The following is a 23,166-nucleotide window of genomic DNA, read 5'->3' on the forward strand; positions in this document are numbered from 1 at the left end:
AATAATTCTCTTTTTTTCCACAGATGGCCTCCATGCCCATCAATTGCATCCACCTTACAGTATACACCTCAGATATGATTGTTATAAAAAATAAATATCACAATAATAAAATATTCCATAGTATTTCATTGAAATGCACACTACTCTTGTAAAGCTAGATTAGTGAATGTTTAAATAGAGCAAACAACAATAGGGTTAGTTATTTTCACCCACAGAGGGATAGCACCTCCATCCCTCAGTTATAGTGACTCCTGTATGCACTTCAGATGTCTGATTATGATAAAACATGATGACTATGTAAGACGTTTAACTTCACTCCACATGTTAAAGTTTGTCAGGTTGCTGCATACAAACCAGAGTAATCCTGCAAAGCCAGAATAATGAGCAAATAGCACTTAGCATTTTTCATCTGGACAGTCCCAGCAATTATAGCTAATTTGTCTGATGTTCAACTCTTATTAAAATACTCTCTTAACTTCTTAGTGAAAGAATTAGGGACAAACACAGACACACACACACACACACACACACACACACACACACACACACACACACACACACACACACACACACACACACACACACACACACACACACACACATATATTACTTGGAAAGGGGCAGCACAGTGGCACAGCAGATAGTGTTGTCACCTCATATTAAGATGCTGCCTGGTTTGATTCTCATTTTGGGGTGCCTTCTGTGCAGAGTCTACATGTCCTTCATTTGTTCACATGGGTTTACACCGGGTATTCCTGGTTCCTCCCACATTCCAAAGACATGTAGTAGGAGGACTGGACACTCTAAATTGGCTATAGATGTAAGTGTGTGCTGTGGCAGAATTACCGAGGCAGGGATCGCCACCCTGCGGTGTAAACCTTGGCTCTAGATGATTGTCACTGGTAAAGTGACACCCCGACCACATGTGCAAAAAATGGGAAAGGAGTTGTGGATGGATGGATATTGTTTGGGAAGAGTAAACCAAGACCCAGAGTCAGGGACAGATTTTTAACATTGCTCTTATATACTTTTGGAGAGGTGATATAATAAAGAGGTTTGTGCTTGCTCAGCATTCATAGAAACTATAAAGTCTGTCATTATTTACTAACTGCAACCCTCTATGATTGACCATTAAACTAAAAATTTTATGGTGAACAAACCAGAGATGACACAAAACCCAAGGATATTCATAACTTTTAACTTTTATAATGGGGAGAGAAAAAACAAAAATCAATGGTAATTTTTTAAATATTATTCTAATTCAGTTAGAAAGATAATAGAACAAACTTTGCATTAACATACATTTTCAGACCACCAAGTAATATGACACTCTAATCTCTAGCATTTTAGCTTTACTGTAATCCCTAGTGAGACATTATGTGGGTTATTCTGATAACAACTCTAGTCTCTTGCATTATTAACTTACAATAATCCTTGAAGAAATATTACTCTCATTAACAATAGCATGGATATAGACTAGCTACAGTTCGCAAACACCAACTAAAAGCTGATGACTAATATCAGTTTTCAGAGGCAGGCAGCAGTGTGCCACCCTGCTGCTTACTGAATAATTTCTACTACTCCTCTTAGTTACCTCAAGGTCTGAAGTCTCATACAATATGACTGAATCACACTATCACATTCCCTGTCTCTCCTCCTGTGACTGATCTGACCTTAACTAAGTCTCCAAATCTCCACTGGAGAGCCACTGTCATTGCTTATGTTTCCTTGACATTATTTTGGAACTGCTTTTTGGAAAAAAAAAAAGCAAAACCACTCCTCATGCAGTAGACATGACTATGTACTGGTTAGTAAATGCAGTGCTATGGTCTTCTAAGGTGTCCTTGGTGGCTTGAACTCCAACATGGATGCTTTCTTGTTCAGCATGTCTCCTCTATAATTTTCTTAACATTTCGAACTCCCACGTGTACTCTCTGTCTCAATACATCTTGCAGCTGTCATGCTCCTAGCCTCATGTGCTACAACCTGCCATGTAATACTGCATGTGAAAAAAATGATCTATTCTGTATTTCCTGTCGGGAAAGGCTGAAAAATCTTCATATTCTGCCAAAAGCAGTACAGTTGACAGGTATAATAGGGGTCCTATTCCACCCTTTATTTATGTATTTTTTTCTAAGTAAAGAAATGAGCATTTTCTTTACTTGCAAAAAATTAAATAACTAAATGGCAGAAAAGCACCTCTAGATGAGCAGCACCCTTAGCAATGTCAAAATGTAATGGCTGTTGCAAGAGGTATTTTACATCCAAAATGTACAAATATACATAAAGTGAGCACTTAATGTATACACACACACACACACACACACACACACACACACACACACACACACACACACACACACACACGCACACACACACACACACACACACACACACACACACACACACACACACACACACACACACACACACACACACGCACACACACACACACACACACACACACACACACACACACACACACACACTGGGCTTCATATTCTGCATGCACTACCATGGGCAGAAGCAGAGAGACTGTCTCTCAAATAGGGCATATTGCTAAGTACTGTGGTGGAGAAACTAAAGCAGAAAGCTTAGAAAGCAGAAGGGGTGAACAGGTTTTGGAATATTATCAAGTAATGACTCCACCGGTTGAGACTCCATTCTGTTACTGTGTTCATTTGAAGTTAATGTAAGGTATCTCCTAAGCAATTGTTAAGGAACTGGTGTTGCTATTTTCCCAGATAGGAATACCAAAGGAGATCTTAACAGACCAAGGTATTCTGTTCATCTCTAAAACCGTGTAACACCAGTATCAAATATTTCAAGTAAAATAGCTGAAAACCTCAATGATTCAACACCAAGTGGATAGATTGGTATAGTGGTTTAACAGACTTCTGAAATCTATGTTAATGAAGGTTACTCACAAGGATAGGAAATACTAGGATTCATTCTCATTGCATTGTTATATGGTAAGTGGCCTGAAGGGCGTTCGGGTATAGTGAAAGAGAAATGGCAAAAAGAAAAGATACCTTTTAAGAGTGTTGGAATGTAGTACATGGACTTATAGGAGAGACAGAAAGCAGTGATGCCCATGTGTGGGAGCACATGGAGAAGGTGCAAGTGAGCCAACAAGGAGATTATAACTGAAATGCCCAGAATAGGGATTTTCAGGAAGGAGGGAGAGAGTTTAACTTCTGGTCCCTACAACCCAAAAACAAATTCTTGGCTAGGTGGTAGGGATCCTATGAAATAATTAGGCTGTTAAATGAGGTGAATTATAAAGGAATACAACTAGGGAAGAGGGGTACTGAGCAAATTTACCCCACATAAATGTTTCAAGGTCCTGTTGGGAGACACAAGTAAGTATGGTAAGCATGGTAAGCGAATTCAGGAACCATGAGCAACAGAAGATAATCACATCTAACCTCAATGTGGTAGTGGACTAAACCCTCTCAAAATCTCAAAAACAGCAGGATCAACAGTTCCTTCTTTGGAATAAGGACATCTTTACAGAACTGTCAGGAAAGACAACTATGATTATGTATTTTTTATTTTATTCATCTATTAACCAGGTAAGGCCACAGGAGAAAAGTGGCCCCTTTTGGGGTGACCAGGGAGCACTCTCAGGTCAAGTGACTTGGTCAGAGTCATACAGTTGGTAAATGGAGACAGAAAAAATAAAAAACCCGTAACCTTGAGTACAGGATATAAATCATCAACATTAAAGTGCCTTAATCCTGTGAAAACATTAAATAACATACAGTCACATTAACAGAGGAATAGAGTGCCAAATGCCCAGAGACAGGCAGTCAGAGAGAAGATAAAAATATTGAAGTAAAGAGTTGTCAAGGAGTTAACTAGTGGCTAGAACAGCTGTGTTGTACCTGCTCTCAAAACCTGTTCCCAAACCAGATGGTTTGGTCTGATTTTGTAAAGAAAACCAAACAGGATCTCTAAGTTTCACAGTTACCCTATGATGAGTTGGTTGGGTGGTTAAGGAAGGTTATGCTCCTAAAAAGATTTGATAAAGGGCTACAGGCAGATCCTCTTAAATAATGAGGCTAAAAAGACATACATTTTCCAAGACAAATGAGTTATAACAATATATCATTCTTCCATTCAGTCTCCTCAGGACTCCAGCCATATTTCAGAGACAAATTGACTGAGTGCTGAATCCTCAGCAGATCTATGCTGTGACCTATCTAGAAGAAATTGTCATCCATTCTGAGGACTGGGATTCTGTTTCCTACAGTGCAATCAGCATTAAATTCAACAAGACAGGCCGAGATACGGTAGGAATAACCAATGTAAAATATATCTGATACACACCTGAGACAGATTAAGCAAGTCACAAGGAGTAGAGGATAAAGCTGTAAAGGAGTGACTCTTCATTCTAACAAATAATCAGATAAGGATTTTCTTAGGCTTTTCTGGATATTATCAAACGTTCATCCTCCAGTCTGCCTCGATTTCATGCCCCCTTACAAACATGACTTACAGGGTAAGTTGCCCGACTGAGTCATTTGGACCACAGAAGCTGAAGAAGCTTTTCAAAGACAAAGTCTTGGTGCAGAATACTGCTTGTGCCCTCTGACTACTCAAAACTAATTACTTTACACACAGTTGCCTCAGAAGTTGAGTCCACTGGGTGAGTGCCCAAAAGATAAGAGGAACAGGCCAGATGAAAGACATTTGGATGAGCCAGCATTAAAACAAAATTTTTGGAGTATTTTGGGTAGGAAAGAATATATTTTATATGAGAGAATGTGCACAACAACACCTTGGTACTAAAGAGAACTAGTACCTTTAACCCACCTTCCCATCCCATTGTTAATTTATCTGAAAAGATTTGTGAACACGATATTCAAGTTAATCTGTATCAAAGCACAATGAATTTTTGGTACAATTGAACAAATAGTGAACAGGATTAGCTAAAAAAATATATGTATCAATAAGAATATTCACATTATAAAACCTGATAAGGAGGAGGCCTAATGGTTATGAATTACATTGATTAAGTGGGTAAAATGATGAAAGTACTTTAGTGAAGAGGTATACCGGGAAGTCTCCTTAAATGAAATAAATATAGCATCCAGGGAAACTGACAGCATGCTTTAAGACATGGTTATAAAAGAACAACTGGATATTAATGCTTACAATTTTTAGCTGGAAAAAGCCCTGTATTCCATTTATTTTGACATCCCCAAGGTCCATAAAAATGCAGCGGATCCACACCTGAGACCCATTGTGGATTAGCATGTCTAAATCTGATTGCTAAGTATATATTAATGTGAAGTTAAAGAATACAAATGAGAAAGTCAGCTATTTTCTTAAAGACTCATGGGATTTTTTTTGAGACTCGTAAATCATTTATATACAGATCAACTGTGCTTTGTCACTATAGATGTTAAAGACTTATTTACATCTATTCCACTTACTTTAGGGGTGGAGTAGATCCATGAATATTAGTGTTATTACTACTAGAAATTAACACCTTTAATGAGCTAATAGAAACTGTGCTAAAGAATGACTACATATATTTTGAAGGGGAATACTACCTACAGAAGCTAGAGTTGAGATGGGGGGTGTAGCCTATGGCCACGTATTTGCCAACATTGTGATAGCTGAATGGGAATGAAAATTAGAAGTTATGTACTTATTATAACTTGGCATTTGTGTTGTCCATTTTCATTATTCCTCACTATTAGGTTATTGATCTGACCCTCAAATGTGACTCTGCTGCATTTTTAAGACTTGGATCCTAGTCTCAAGCTCTTCTCTTCACATATAATGCCCTACACTCTCTGTAGCTTCTTCAGATCGAGTTTGCTGCCTTATTGCCTACAGAATAAAGAGACAGTATAGACAGAAAGAAATCAGAGGCTCAAACCAGGAACATAAAGGTTCCTATAAATCCAATAGATCCCCTAGGAGCCAATAGGTTGGGGGAAGGCTGGGAGGGAAGGTGAGGAAAAATGAAAATGGACAACACAAATGCCAAGTTATGGTAAGTACGTAACTTCTAAATCTGATGTTGTCCTTTTCATTCTTCCTCACTATTGGGTCAGAGTCCCCAGCTCTATTACTTTCATGTGGCTTCAAGAAAGTATATGCTGGAGCACTGTCAAACCAAAAGAAGCTCTACTTCTGGAGATGTTATCCAATTTATAATGTGTCACAAAGGTATAAGTCTGAGTAAGTGGCTGCAGCACAAATATCAATCAATACTCTGGAGAAGAAAACAGATGATGTAGCCATAGATCTAGTAGAATGGGCTTTAGAATGGTAAAGCAAGTTCAATATATTTTTTGAATAAATTAGTGAAATACAGTCAGTAATCCATTTAACCAATGCAACTTTGAAGACTGCTTTACTTAGACAGTTTGGCAAGAAAGAAACAAATAGTTGGTCAGACTTTCTGCAGTTTTGTTTTACAATGGCAGAACCGCAGTTGTCTATGAACATCAAGCAGATGAAAAATATATTCGTCCTTTTTAGAAAAATTTGGAAATAAGACTGGTAACTGTATAGACTGGTTTATATTAGTCTCTGTGGCTACCTTAGGCATAAAGGATGGATAGGTATGCAGAGATACTCTATATTTATGAAAAATGATGGAAGATGGCTTCAATGATAAGGCCTGAAGTTCAGAAATTCTTCTTGCTGATGTGACAACCACCAAAAAGAAGGTTTTCCAAGAAAGGAATTTAATTTTACAATCATTCACTGGTTCAAAGTGTTTTTGAGTTAGACTTTGAAGAATAAGAGTTAGAGCCCATTGAGTGTAGTATCTTTTATTGGAGGTCTGAGAAGAAATATCCCTTTCATGAAAGCATTACATAATTTAGATGTAGCAAGGGAGCCAAAAACATCTTCAGCATGAAAATTGGAAATGGCTGCCAGCTGAAGTTTTATAGTGGAAAAACTAGCCCCTTCCTTGAAGAGAGAAGTAAGAAAGAGAAGGATGGCTGAAACTGGAACTGAGAAAGGATCGACATTCTCTTCGGAAGTCCAAATGGCAAATCTTTTCCACTTGCTTTGGTACACTTTTTTAGTAGAAGCTTTTTGGGAAGCTAAAACTATGTCTCGAACAGGGGAAACAAGTCTGGACCTTTGTAGAATTACTGGAAAGGGTACTACTAAGAGGTCAGTTTGAGAGTGAGAAGAGTGGGATGTTGATTCTCTGATGGATGAGGGAGGAGCTCCTGTCTGGGCTCCAGAATCCATGGGAATATTTCAGATGAGACCAGAGAAGGGGAACCATACCTGATGAGAACAGTAGGGTCAATGAAGATTACTGAACTCTTCAGCTTTCTGACTTTCTGCACAAACTTCGGGATCAATGGTAGAGGGAGATAGGCATAAAGGAGAATGGAGGGCCAATCGTCAGCTACAGCATCCCTCGGGGACTCCCCCAGAAGGGGGATCAGAGCAAAGTACTTGCTGCGCTTGTTTTGGGGAGAAGCAAAGAGGACGCAACAAGGCTGGCCCCAATGGCCAAAAATCAAATTCAACACTGACTGAGGGACAACTCCTGAGGTGTCAGAATGGACCTGCTGAGTTTGTCCTCTAGAACATTAGTTTTACATGGCTTGGACCATCTTTCCCTCAAAATACTACTCCCCACCCTAGTTGGGAAGCATCCATAGTCACTGTGCCTGTGGGGAGAGGAAGAAGGAACAGCCTGCCCAGGAACAGGTCGTCTGAATGAATCCACCAATGAAGATGTCATCTGCAAATCAGAGTTAACTTGATAAGAACAGATAATTGCTGTTAAAGAATAGACCAATGAACAGCCAAAGTCCATTGGAGGACTTGCATAAAGAATCTTGCTAATGGCATTATAATGATGGCAGCTGACATAGAGCCAAGAATTTGAAGTATCAATCTCTCCAACAGAGACAGTAAAGAAATTATGTCCCATACATGGTTTCTAAAAGACATTATGCGATGAGGAGACAAAGAAGCTATCTGGCGTGTTGAATCCAGAAAGGAACTGATGAATTCCAATCTCTGAATGGAGGACAGGTTCAATTTGGTAAGATTTATGGCAATGCCCAGGAAGCTGAAGATCTGGAACAAATAGCCCCTCTCCTAAAGTAGTTGAAGCTAGGTTGAGAGAGTTAAAAGCCAGTCATCTAAATATGGAAGCACCTGGAATCCTTTCAGTCTCAGGTGAGCTGCCACTACTGTCATGCATTTCGTAAACATACTGGGGGCTGTGGTGACTCCAAAGGGCAGAGCTCTGAATTGGGTAATGGCTGGCTCCCAGCCTGAAGTGCAAATGACTTCTGGAGCATCTGTCTATTTTGATGTGACAGTACACATCCTGAAGGCCTATCAAGCACAGCCAATCTTCCTTGCACAACAGCGGTAGAATGGACTGAACCATAACCATCTGGAACTTTGAATTCTTTACATATTGATTTAGCTTGCTTAGATCTAGAATGGACCTTAGGTCCCCCATTTTCTTTGACACTAAAAAGAAGTGAGAGTAAGTTCTGAATTTTCTTTGTTCAATTGCGACCTCTTGAATGACTCTTTTTTGCAGCAATTTTTGAATTTCCAGTACTGCATGCTTCCTCTGACTGGGTTCAGGAGTTTTTTTTTTTTTGTTCCACTGGAGGTGAAAGGGAAAAGGGAATGTAATAACCTCTGGATATTATGCTTAGCAACCTGGCATTTGATGTCAGATTGGTCCGGGCATCTAGGTGCAGGGAACAATGACCCCCAACTGCCTCCAGAGATGGACAGCTGGATAGTGCTTTAGGAGAATTGACTGAATTTGTCAGTGAAAGGTTCTCTGAAGCCTTGATTCTGTGGACCCCCTCTGCCTCTGTGGTGGCATCTACTATTGAAATTTTTTCCTCTGCCTCTGAAGGAAGAACCCCTGTGTTTTTCCTGAACAGATTCTTGAGACTTTTGAATTCAAGTCTTCTTACCACCTCACTGATTTCTGGAAAAGGTGCACTGAGGGATAGAAAACTTGATTCCAATGGCAGACATGGTCTTTCCTTCCTTCTCCCTGCAGGTAAGAGTCTCTTTAACAGATGGCCCAAACAAGGAGGAGACATTGAAAGGTGCATTGACAAAGGATGTCTTGAAATGTTCCACGAAGTCATAAAGCCTCATCCAGGCATGTCTTCTGACTACAATACCTGAGTCAGCTACCCTTGAGGTACCCTCCACTGAATGGGAGATAAGCCACATGGAAGAGTTAGTCACTGAAGCAAGAGAAGTCAATTAGGGAGGTACTTTCTTGAAGTCCTCATCTACAGTCTCTGCAAGAGTATTGGATAGCTCCTTGACCAAATCTCTTTGCAAACAAGTGAAATTTGCTAAGTAACTTAATGATCTCAGTGCAAATGTAGCAGTGGAATAAATGCACTTACCAAACCTGTCCATCGCTCAAGCCTCCCTGTTTGGCAGATGGATAGAGGAGCTTGGTTCAGCTAGCTCCTTCTTTGAGACTGCTGCACAACAATGGCATCAACTGGGACACTCTTGAACCAATGAAGCCTGTCTTTGGGGGGAACCAAAAATCTGTCCAGGCATTTTAGGATTTACTCAATAGTGTCCGTCTCCTTCTAAAACTGGCAGCAAACTAAGTCAATGAGTTTGTCCATGGGGGGGGGGGGTCACCCAAGACAGAGACGAGCCTGCCATGCAAGCATCCAAGAACACAGACTCTTCATTAGAAGGAGTTTGGATTGATCAGCCACATTTCTACCTAAGTATCTCCAAAATGCCTCCAAAGGAGACATCATCAGGTGGTGACCGTGGGAATCCTTCTCAAAGTCTGTGCCTTCTGTGATTGACTCCATTGAGGAGTCAATGTGCCTCCTTTTGCACATTTTCTTCCAAGGAACCTCCTTTCTGGGGTGTTCAGGGGTGGTATCAGAAAAAAGGGGGCTTCCTTGGTGGGAAGAACTTGGAGGGTCCTTGAGGCAGGCTGACACTGGACATAGATGATGAGCTCAGCACTCAGATCCAGTGAAAGATGAAGAAAGATGAAGGGAGGATCAGGGGCAAAAGAGGTCAGTTCTCTAGGAACATAGAAAGCCCTTTCTACAATCTGGAAAGCCGGCAGACCAAAAGAAACTGCCCCCATCTCCTTCAAAGCCGAGACAGTTGAAGAAGCATAGAAGGGAATTACCCTGGATCGATGGTCTACAGACAGAATTGGACCCAAGCTGTCGAGGGCCAAAGCACCGAGAGGAAGGGATGGATCTAAAAAAGTCAGAACCAAACCCCTCCCTCAGATCTGATGCCAACATCCTGGATCTGACACCCACTCTGATCTGAGATATCAGAGCAAAGGTGATCAGGGTAGCCTTCAGAGCCAAGGAAGGGAGCTTCCTCAGATCCAAAACTGACTCTCTCTCTGGGAACTAGGATCCTGGGAGTCTGAAGCTGCTAGTTGGATCAGAGAAGGAGACTGGATCAAAGTGGCAAGGATCCAACTGGGGATGGAGCTGACAACACCCCCATCTGGATTTGAGCTTTGAGGACCCTCAGCATCATCCTGTTTATATCAACATCCGATAGACTCCTGGAGGACCTAGAGGAGGTGACTGAAGCAAGCCTGGACTTTCTAGAGGGGGTCTGAAGCAGTTTTGATAGCAGCTTTGTGGAAACTGCCCTGATGGTAAATTCAGGAGTTCGAGTTCTTACACTCGGATCTGAGGCCTTTTAGATCCAAGGTGGAAGAGGATGGCCTAGGAGAGACAGTAATGTTAATGGAGCCTGTCGGATCCAATGAGAGCCTTAGATCTGATGGGGCCGAAGTAGGTCTTGGATCCAGTCATTTTGAATCTGAGGTCTTAGCAGATTTACCAGAGGCTCCAAGGAAGCTCTAGATGGTTTGTGTGATTGTTTCCTCAGCTCCAAAGAGCCAGAATGGCAAACTGAGGGGGTTTCAGCCCTTGACGAAGAAGATGAAGCCAGTAAGAGACCCTTCAAAATGAGCTTGTTCTTGCATTCAGCTATAGCTCGGGGGTTGAATCCATCACAGATAACACACTCTAAAAGCAAGTGTTCGGGCCCTGAACAATATACACATTTACTGTGTGCATCAGAATGGGGAATCTTGTGCCCACATTTTGAGCAACACTTAAAACAAGTGGGCTTCTCAGACATGATTACCACAGGACAGCTAGTAAGCAACAACAGCACAGCACACAAAAGACCAAGCAACAGCAAAAGGAAAAAAATACTACCCCTGTTCACTGGCAGTAACAAACCACAACAAGAGAATAGACTATATAACAATATCAAACACTTTTTTGTGAATCTAGCAGAAACTGAAGGCAGACATCCTAAATGGTCAGGAAAGGAAGCAGAAGGATGGGTAAAAGAGCAAAAACAGTCCCTAATGCTATCCAAGCCTCTGAAGGAAGGGGAGAAGAATATAATAAGCTAGAAAGGCAATTAGAATGAATAAGAATTAATTAATAAGAATTAATAAAAATTTAAGTTTTACTTAAATTTTATTTATCGCATGCACTGAATCACTCTCAAGAATCAGAAGCCACATCATACCAGCTAGGCTGCAAATGAAAGCTGAGGAAGCTATAGAGAGTGCAGGGCATCATGGGTAGAAAGAGGAGCTTGAGACTAGGATCCTAGTCCGAAAAATGCAGCCGAGTCAGATCCGAGGGATGGATCTGTAACCCAATGGTGAGTAAGAATGAAAAGGACAACATCAGATTATGTCTTTAACCCTGAATTTGTGAACTCCTGGAATATGTAAATCAGGTTCCTGAATGGCATATGCATTTTTTGGATTGACACTAAAGAAAAGCTTGGTGAATTTTTTTGATTATATTAACAACACTACAGATTGTTTTCATTTTACTCATGAGATATCTATTATACATTTCTTATCTGGATGTGAAATAATTAAGGACCTGGTGCAAAAAAAGTTTGCTTTTAACATCTTCTGAAAGTTCACTTACTCTAATTCCCTCCTACACTACAATAGCTGTCATCTCCCACTTTCAGAAAAAAAGCCCTAGTTAAGGGACAATTGGTATGCCTTAAAAGGATGGTCTCAGAAGGCAATTTCTTCTTTAAGAGATTGAAACACTGAAAAACATCTTAAAAATGTGTGAGTAAGATTCTAATCAACACTCAGAATGAAAAAATTCACAAAATTAAGGAGGGAATATATACCCCATTGTTGGCTAGGGCAGAAAATAATTTTTGTGAAAATATTTCTAACTGGAAGTTGGCAGTCGATGGGTATGGAAAGGTGAAGAGCAAGAGCCAAAACTGCTTCACTTATTCAGCTGACAGTTATTCTATTACAGAGGTGATCAGAAGACACTGGAACATTTTTAAGTAACCTTAGTCTTAGAGTAGGTAAAAAGCCTGGCTTTGCATTTAAAAAGGGAAGAAATTTCAAAGACCCAATAGAAGGCTTGGAGGTAAATTCAAGTGCCACAAGGGCAAAGACAGGGACCTACAAATGTGGTAGATATAATGTGTCCCTCTATAAAAGAAGGCTGTGAGATGGTTATTTATGTAATGGTCCCCTTTAATACAAATCGTTACTTTAATTTTGAAACCAAAGGGATAGTTTGTCTTGCTACATGCAAGGAATGTCCTATATTTTATACTGGTTAAACTGAAAGAAATTTAAAAAAAAGAATATATGAGCATACCTATGACATTAAAAGGCAAAATCTAAATATTGCATTATTTAAGCATATTTACAAGTATTCTGATCACAGCTTTTTATTTCAGACCTTAGAAAAAGTCACCTTAAATTCCAGAGGAGGAGCATAGAGTAAATAGCTAGAAATCAGAGAAATGATTTTGCAAGTAAAAATTAATGCCGAAAATCCTCTTTGGTTAAATGAAGTTTCTCCTTTGATTGGTGTATTAAAAATGAAGTCAGTGATAGTTTAAGATTAAAATAATTTTAAAATTGTACATTCTTTATAAGTTTTTTTTTTATATTTCCATTTTTTGTATGTTTATTATTTATAATATTTTATGTATATGTTAGAGCAATTAATTACTTGTTATACTTTGTAGCTACAATACACATTGTGTTGCTTTTGTATGCTATCCTTAAAAAAGATCCTGGTACTTTAAATATTCTTAGTCTTGGTTTGAAATGATGTAATAGATCAAATGGTTAAACAAAGGTTTTAAAATGAGACCCTGGAGAATGTGTAACTTTTCTGAAGAAGTCTTGTTTCATATTATGGATAAAAGTGCTTAACAGTGAGTTTATTATGTACATTTTTCATTAAATTAAGTATGAAGTGGAGCAGGTGTGGTCCTGTGGTTACTTTACACGAGACTGGCATGTTACTGTCCCCTGAAGCATTTTTTTATTTGGCTAACAGAAGCTAAGTAAGGCACTCGGGTTCTAGGATGGGTCACATCTTGAGGCATGTAGATTATAGAGGTTATGGTCCCTTTCTGTTGATCACTGATCACACATAAACTGGAATACTGATGCAGTTTTGGGGGTTTTGCAGGGAAAAAGAAATAAAGCTACTAAAACTTATGAAGAAAAGCTAGCAGAATGGTGAAGATGATGGATGGCAAGACTTAGGAAAAACTGAAAGAGCTAGACCTATTTACGTAGAACAGGAGGCAAGGAAACAACATGAACTGGATCCATTAAACAATCAGTGGAAAATATGAAGGAAATTAACTAAAAAAAGTCAATGTTTTAGCATGGTCCAGGTCTCCAAATTAGTGAGACAGAAATACAACCTGGATTTAAAAAGTCTTTTTCATGGACTAGATGGCGAACATCTGGAACAGGACCCCAGAGTGCAAGGTGCAGAACATCCTTTCTTACTTTCAAAGGTCCCCTCATGAGTATATGGATGGATGGATGAAAGGCAAGATGATTGGATGGATTGAGGAGAGAGTGTGAGAGAGAGAGAGAGCAAAAAATGATAGGGCAGTTGCAAGCTGCTAACTGCATCATCTGGGTTGACTAGATCTACCTTTTAATGGTTCATGCATTTATGAATATAGATCTTAAGGATTAGACTAACTTCTGGTGGTTGATCGTAAGGAAGCTCTGCACTTTACTAGGTAGTATTTTGATGATATACAGTTTCTTTCCAGTGATTTCATTGTTTCAACAAAAGTACCCACTGAACAGAATGTGCAAAAGTGTACTTAAAGTACTACTTACACTCATGTTATGCAATTTTTGGAGTTAGTATATTTGGAGATATAAGGGAATGGAGGGTGCCCCCTGCAAAAACACTGGTTTCAAACTTTTTTATTGAAGTCAATGATATGTGGTCAACTTGTTCTTTTTTTGGCAGAAAAGTAGTCTTGTTGTTTAGCCATAGATATAATGTTCCATTAAAAGTTTTGCTGAGGCACTTGAGTGAAACAAAAGTTTTTATCTATTGTCATTCTACTCCCCTTTTTATTATTTATTTTTATAATTTATTTATATTTAGTTACAGATCTGCCCATAGTACTATGGTGGCAGGAGGAAGATAGAATATTAATTGTAATAAAGGCTCTTGAGAAGAGTAGCTCTAAACTTGGCATATGAATTTATTCATGCCAACTTAACCACTGCAGGTCTCATCGCACCGTTGTGACAAGATTAAAGCAGGACATTAACTGGAGGATCATTTTTTGAAAGCAGCAGCTCCAGACCTGGCATCTACCCTGGAATATTTTTTTTCAAAAATGAATGTTTACTGAAAGTGTGAACATTTTATAACACAGTCTCATAAGGTTACTCTTGTGGTACAACTCCCCATCCCTCTTTGACAGGAATCAAGGAGATGCTAGCCTGGTTACAATACAAACAACTTGTGTTATGCTAGCAACCCAGGAAGGGAAAATGGGAAGGAAGGGTGAGTAAAAAGCATGCTTCAATCAACAACTATGAAACTTGCACTGCAGCCATGGAGAATGTGTTAGGCTGGTTCACCTAACCAAGTGAATAGATTACTCTCTACTACCTGGCTCCCACTTTCAAGGGGGAATAGGGCAGAGCTGGTGAGGTTGGAACCAGGGAAAAAATGGAACATAATCTTTCACTGTGTGTGTGTGTGTGTGTGTGTGTGTGTGTGTGTGTGTGTGTGTGTGTGTGTGTGTGTGTGTGTGTGTGTGTGTGTGTGTGTTGGGGGGAATGACCCAAACTTTGCTGTATAGGGTAGATAGTAATAACCTTGTCAATGGGTCAAAGGACTCTCATCATGTCCACTGCCAGATATGTCCCAGAAGTGGGGATGGAGGACTGTTGATCTTGCTACAGAGCCGAGTTCCTGTCCCTCAGCAAGAACAAATAAGCCAAGTGGATGAAAGCAGAGGAGCCATTGGGTCAGTAAAGAAGGTGGGTGGATAGAAACTATGGAGGCAGAAGTGAACACTAGACTCTTAAAAAGATTTTCAGTGTGCTTTATTCATAATAAAAAGAAATGCACTTAGCCAGTCACCTAAAAAGAGTGGTTCTGAAAAAAATTATATTCAGCGGTGATTTCAAAATAGGAAAGAAAAGGTTGAATAATGTCACAAGTCACTTACTTAATACTGTCAGGTGTGGCAATTAAAAACTTGTGATATCTGGGTAGAGTAACTTCCTCTTACCAGGTAAAGAATGATGAGCAAAAATACAGAAAAAGAAGTGCAGGGTCTGAAAAAGAATTCAGGCACTATGGTGGTTATGACTACTATTAGTTCTAAAGACCACATTTTCTTTATGATAAAGTAAATTTCTCTACACTGAAAGCCTGGAAGCCAGTAATATACCTTGCATCAATAATATTCATTTTAAAAAGTTTCCAAGTCAGATAAGATCTTTATTTATTTAGTTTAGTTTTTGATACCCCTACAAGATCCATTAGAAACAAGTGTGTTTACAGTGGTGACCCAGAAATGTGTGGTCTAGGTAAGCAACTTTCACACAGTCATACAGTATGCAATTAAGGCTACAGGAATCAAAATCAGGTCAACAGGATGAAGTTGGTTTGAGGCTCACTGTTTTAACTCATTAAGCCCTATTGCCTTTCTATAGAAACCAAGAGCTCAAAGGCAACTGTAAGAGCAGCTAGTTAATAAATTGTTTCTCATTAATTGAATAGTTCAACCTTAGGAGGGCATACATTTAGGACCTACCGCTAAACTTTCTAATGAATAATTATGACAAAGCTGGGATACCTGGGGTGACTGATACATGAACAGCTGTATGTACCTTTAGAGCATTTATTAAATTCCAGTACCAAATGCATTCCTTATTATCAAAAAAATTATATCATAAGAGAGGTCTGCGGGTGCATTTCCATTATCTACACACCATTTAATAATCCTTTATTTTAGTCTTACAAATTGATCTTACAGGATGTCTGCTAGCATAAAATGACTTGCTTTATTTAGTCAAGGTAACCTTAATTACAATTTTCTTAGAGATCAAGAGAAAAGCATTTAGCCTCAGAGATTCAGAAACAGGATGCAGAATCTGATCTTGTCCTTAGAGCCTAGACTGATTTCCTCTCCATTTGCAAATAGAATCGCTAACCTTGTGTTAAAGTGAGCAATTTTCAAAATACAGGGAAAACGAAAAGCAAAGAACAACTTGCTCTCCCCACTGACAGTCAGTTAATTGGCACTGTACTCTGAAATGAGGATCTGCAAGAACATAACAGAAGATGAGGGTTTCTAGGGTGGAGACAACAATTATATCTAAGGTACACACCTAACAAAATTAACCAGTATGGACTCATAGTCAAGTTGAATCTAAAGCATGACATCCCACTCATTAGAACATCTAAGTGCTGAGAACCACAACCTATAGTGACAGAAGATTTACCTAATACTGCTTTGCCTGCTATTACCTATCCAAAACTACTCAGACAGTAATTTAGAATGTACCTTCTTCCTCTTTTGTCCTTGTTTTTTGATGCAAAAAATAAATGCTTATTTGTTTGGCTCATCACCTTTTTATTATTACCAAAGTTTTACAAATAAGCTAAAGCCCAACTGTATGCCCTGAGATCCAACAGACTTAAATATAGTACTGTTTCTCAAGCACACTGGAAGACTCTGACTATCAAGTTTTGTTAGCAGAAACAATGTCCTATGCAAAGCATGTCTACAGTTAAATACGTCTTAGGATAAGTTATCACTGGATACTTTGTTCCTTAATCACTGTGTGTGCTTGTGTGTACCAGACACAGAGCAAGAGGAAATACAGCTGTGTAAGTAAGCTTACAATAACAGCACACATTTTAAATGAATCATTGCTGCAGTAGCCTAAGCTATACAAGTTAAATCCTTCTAAGAATATAACAGACAGACAGCTTCCAAAGCTTTCAGGGCACCTTCCACATATCCAAACCAGTTTTGGGGGTTGGCGTAATGGTTAAGGTGTTTATCTCACAGACACAAGGTACAGGATTGATTCTCGCCTTTCTGATCTGCAAGGCCATGGAACGTATTATCATGGAACTTATAAACAAAGACATTGGCAGCCTTCAAACACTGGACCCCATGCAGTTTGGGTTCGTGAAGGGACGATCTTGTCTCCTGAACCTGACTGACTTCTTCAAATCAGTCTCCAGAGCTGTGGACAAGGGTAAGGTGGTCCACACAGCCTATTTGGACCTTGCCAAGGCCTTCAACACCATTTCCCACTCTGGAATCATAGATAAACGTACTAAGCTGGGCATTAATCCCTACGTCACTCAATGGGTTGCCAACTGGCTTACTGACAGAACCCACACTCTAAAAGTAGCCGACTCCAAATCCAGCTGCAGACAAGTGACAAGTGGAGTACCTCAGGGTTCAGTCCTGGGTATGCTCTTGTTTGGCATCTACTTCTCTGAAGTACAGGCCAACACCAAGGGACTCTGGCTAACAAAGTTCGCCATGGGCTCAAGCTCAATGCCAAGAAATGTATAGTTATCCCCTTTGGGAAAAAACATGTACCCATGAATTATCACATAGGTGGCAGTACACTAAACACCGCAAGTGTGATAAGAAACTTAGGGACTCAGGTGGATAGTGGTCTCACCTTTGATAACCACATCACCACAACAGTCAGGAAATCCTTCTATGTGGCACACCTCATCACTAAGGGCTTTTCATTCAGAAAAAAGGAGTTCATTGTCCCAATGTACTCATCCCTCATTAGACCCATTATAGAATACAATGTCCCATTTGGTATGTACCTCTCAAGACATCTGCAACAACTGGAAAGGCTGCAGAAATACCTCACTAAAAGAATCACAGGCCTAAAGCAGATGCCCTATGCTGACGGTCTAAAAAAACTCCACCTATACTCTGTCGCATATCGTCTACTCAGAGGCAATCTCTGCTTAACATACAAGGCCATGTCAAACCCAGAGCTGTTGGACATGCTACACTTAAAGAAATCCCAATCCCTCAGAGACACATGCTCCAGGGATCTAAACCTTGTCATCACAATGAGCAAAACATGCTGGAGGGATAGGTTCCTGACCCAGAGACTCCTCAGACTCTGGAATAGACTGCCCATACATGTCAAGCAGAGTGCCTCTTTGGCCCTTTTCAAAAGGAACCTTGACGGCTGGATGGGAGATATGAAATTCACCCCAGGGATCATGTCAGTCACCCTGCTAGACAGGATTCCAGGGAAGTAAATACTGTGGGAAGAAACAGCCAGGGAATTGTTATGGCTAGGCTTGTATAGGCCCTAGGGCCAATAGCCTAGTACAAACCTATGAACCTATGAACCATTAGTCAACTTCAGCTTAGCTGACTAAAAGTCAGGTTTGGACAGCAAGCCCTTCAGAACTTTCATGGTAACAGAGAAAGGGAGGCTAAAACCTGGTGAGGACAATGTTAAGAAAATAAAAATAAAATTCTACACCTCGGCATAAAAAACACGCAAAAATAAAGGGGGTGGGAGAAGACAGCAGCTAATGCAGCAGTGATAATTCAAACATCTACTGTTATGATATGTTTACTTACGCAGCTGTACTATGTTCTTCATATGGATCACTACTGCAGTAGCCTAAGCTATATGGGTGGATTACCATAGCTTAACAAGAGTGGGAGGAGGGAGGAGGAAGGAGGAAGGATGAGGGGTCTGGAGGCCTTAGAGAATGAGCCTAGTAAAACCTGTCCTAGACTTGGAGAAGGAATCTAGTTTGTAGTGCTTTGTAAAAGTGTGCACAGAGGACCAAGGTGTTGCTTCTAGAATACTTCTAGAATCAAGCTCTTTCCAAAAAAACACAGATAAAGCCAAAGTCCTGGTAGACCGAGCCTTGACCCTGCATGAAATTGCTTTGTTTTGGTGAGTATAAAAAAAGCTAATAGCATGAGACAACCATTTTGAAATAGTGTGTTTTGAATCAGGTTGTCCTTTTTTCTTACATTCACAAGAAATGAACAACTGATCAAAAGTTCTGAAAGATTTTGTTTTGTCAAGAGAGTATCCAAGTTATCTGTGGACATCCAATGTATAGAATATCCTTTCTTCCTTTTTCTAGGTTCTGGAAAGAATACAGACAGAAGGATAGCTTGACTTAAGGTAATCTCAGACACCACTTTAGGCATAAATAAAGGATTGGTTCATAAGGAAACCCTATCTTTGTGAAAAATGAGATAAGGCTCACCCACCATAAGAACTTGAAACTCAGATAATCTTCTTGCAGAGGTCAGAGCAATCAGCAAAATAGTTTTCCATGTCAAAAACCTTAAGTCAGCCAGATGAGCTGGTTCAAATGGAACATGTGTTAGCTTCTCTAACACAAAATTATAATCCCAAAGAGGAGCCAGCAGTTTTGTTGGAGGTCCCCTATACAAAACCCTTTCAAAAACATTTTGACATTAAGATGCATTGAAAGAGGCATGGGCGGACATGCTGCAATGGTCAACAATTAAACCTTGATAGAGGAGGTAAAACCAGAGAAACACTATCCCTGAATGGGTGCTGGTTATATTGTTGTCCCCAACTAGAAAACCTTTTCCATTTGCTTGCATATGGTTTTCACATAGCATGCTTTCTTGCCTCCATAAGTACCTGCTGCACATCCTCAGTAAATAGGCAACTGAAAGGAATTAAGACCCAATCATCTAGGCAGTCAATTGTAGCTGTTTGGGGATAAGATGTATCGAACACCCCTTGAATTGTGAGTAGTTCCATTCTGTGAGGAAGCTTGTGGAAATTATCCCTGGCCAATTCCAAAAGAAGGGAGAACCACTGTTGTCTCAGCCAAAGAGAGTCATCACAGTGATCTTGAGGGCTTCCTTCTGAATCTTCAGATGCACCCTGGATATATCACTGGGAAGAGTGGAAAAGCATATAGAAACCTTCCTGCCCAGGGAAAGAAAAAGGCACCTGTCTTCCAGGCCTTTTTGCATGGAGTCTTGTAGTAGAATTTTGCCAGTTGATTGGTCAGAGAGAAGGCAAAAAGTTCTAGTTGAGGAATTCCCCACAGATGGATCAAATCTTGGAAGACCCCCAATCTAGTTTCTATTTGTGAGGGTCTGCTTTTGTCCTGCTCAGCTTGTCAGTCATGCAATTTTGGTCTGATGGAATGTAAAATGCCTGTAGAGTGAAATTGTGTTGTAAAGTTATATACCAAAGCTAACATGGCTAGTCTGCATAGGGGATAAATCCTGGTTCCCCCTTGCTTGTTGATATGCCACATCACTGTAGTATTGTCTGTAACATGAAGAGTTCCTGAGGGCCAAAGGTGATTTAGGGAGTTGAGAATGCTGATAAGAGCAAGCATCTCTTTTATATTTATGTGCTTGCTTCTGTCCTTGTTGTCTCGGATATCTTGCACTTGTAACTCTCTTGACACTGCTGCCAAAGCAAAATCTGAAGTTTCTGTGGTGACTGACTGCTTTGGAGCAGGAAGGGAGAAGGGGAGACCTGGATTTAGGGATATTTGATGTCTCCACCAAGTGGTTTCTTTTCTGACAAATCCCAGAGCTGGAATTTGAAAAGGTCATGTATCTTTCTCATGTGAAGTCTTGCCAGGGCTATCATACGAATCATATGCCATGAGACACAGGATCCTACAGTATTTCCTTTACAGACTGAACTCTGAGTGGGAAACCCTTGAAATATGTCTAGATATAGATCTGTTTTCCTATGGAAGAAAAGCTCTTTGTACTGAGGGGTCTAGCAGACACCCTAGAAACACAATCTTGTGTGATGGAGTCAAAAAAGACTTTTGAATGTTCACTCGGAATCCCAACTTGGGTCAGAGATCTCTCACCCAAGAGAGAATTTCCTGACACTTTGAAAAAGGCTCTGCAAAAGATAAGTAAGCCATCTAAATATGGAAAATGTGAATAACCTGTAGCATGTAATGAGGTATAACTGGATCTAGGCACTTTGAGAACACTCTTGCTGCAGTGGATAGTCAAAAGAATAAGGCAGTGAACTGACAATGTGATCCAGACACTCAAAACCTTAAGAAACACCTGAAGCCTGGAAGAGCAGAGATGTGATGATAAGTACCTTTTAAATCTAATGTTATTAGAAACCAAATGAGAATGAAGGGGTTACAGGTTGTGAAGTGACAGCATTTTAAACTTGGACCCCAAACTGAAAAAAAAAAAAAAAAATCCAAAACTGGCCTCGGGACATTTTCTTTCTTTGGACCCAAAAACATCCTTGAATAAAAACTTTTCCCAAACTGGGAAGGAGAAGGTGCATCTATTTCTCCCAGGGACAACATGTGTTGTAGGATAGAGAGAAATAGAGAAGTTTGGTGTGGCAGATGAGGCATAACTCCCTGGAAGGGAAGAATTTCTTCCCACTGCCTCTGGAACCTTGATGAATGATCTTCATAACCCATTGTTATGAAACTATCTGTTACAAAACAGAGAAATGGAAATTTAGACTTTATGGAAGAGAAAAGGGACTGCGACGGTGGGAGATGGAGACATGGTCCTTCATATAGTCATTCTGACTTGTTTGACTGTTCTTTGTTTGGGGGTTCCTGCTTTCTGCTTACAAGCATTTTGCTGAGATTGCTTATTTTATTTATTGACAAAACTGAATGAGATGGTAGAGAATCCCTTGGAAAATTTGGAAAAGGGCTGAAAATCTGATAGATTCATTGAATTAGCTTACCCCCACTCATCATATTTTTTGAAAAAAACTTCTGCAGCAGACGGTCCTAAACCTAACTCTAGCCAAAGGAGAATTTAAAATGTCATTTTACATGTTCTGGGAGGCTTTGAGAATTCAGGCAAACCTCCTCAGCACAGCACAGTACCCATGGCCACAGCCCTGGAAGAAGTATCTACAGAATCAAAAACATACCTCTCAACCTCTTAGTGCAAGAAATCTGGGGGGGGGGTCAAAGGCACAAAAATAGGGACAGATTTTAAATATTTCTCTTACAAATTTATAAAGTTGCTAGAGTAAAATCATTTGTGTTAACATCCATTTTCTGAAGGATTTGAAGTCTGAAACTCAACCGTATGCCATTATTTAGTGACTTCTGTCCTCAGATTATCCCATTGATTTGCCAGAGAACCACAAATTTTATGAGGACTAGACCAAAAATATGAGGCAAAAATCTGGATAGCTGAGAGTTATGAATTTATAAACACACTTTAAAAAAATAGTAGTGACCTGTGAAATGGAAGAAAATAAACTACTCAAAGCAGATTAGTCCTCACAAGAAGGAACTGCAGATAAAACATTCCTCATACTTTCATGGAATTAGTCAGAATAAACTTTAACATATGAGCCTGACAACTCAGAATTCTGAAAATTAAAGTTGCAGAAGTATACATTTTTCCCCATACTTATCAATTATTTTAGCATCCTTGTCTGAAAGGGAAGAGTTTGGATTAAGCAAATGTTTAACAGTAGCTGAGTTAACTATAGCTGCTGGGTCAGGTCTGGGATGGGTGTATAAAACTTGAAAGACTGAGGTACCTTATACAATCTATGTGTTTTCTTAGGAGCAGCAGGCTGACCACCAGGGAAGCGGGGACAAACATATCCTCCAGTGCTGACAGCACTGGGGAATGGCTGAAGGTTCTGAAAATTTTCTGAAGAACTGATAAACCTTAGTGTTCTTCCACTGAAAGCAGTGGGAAAAATAGATACCATACTCTTCTCTAAGTCTGAATTAGAAATCTGAGAAGAAAATCCTAGATCTTGTTCCTTCATCTTCCTGTCTAGTTTCAAAATCCTGAATCTCTTCAGGA

This window comes from Protopterus annectens, chromosome 4.part0, assembly GCF_019279795.1.
Source record: "Protopterus annectens isolate FY-2018-M chromosome 4.part0, PAN1.0, whole genome shotgun sequence".
Lineage (NCBI taxonomy): Eukaryota > Metazoa > Chordata > Ceratodontiformes > Protopteridae > Protopterus > Protopterus annectens.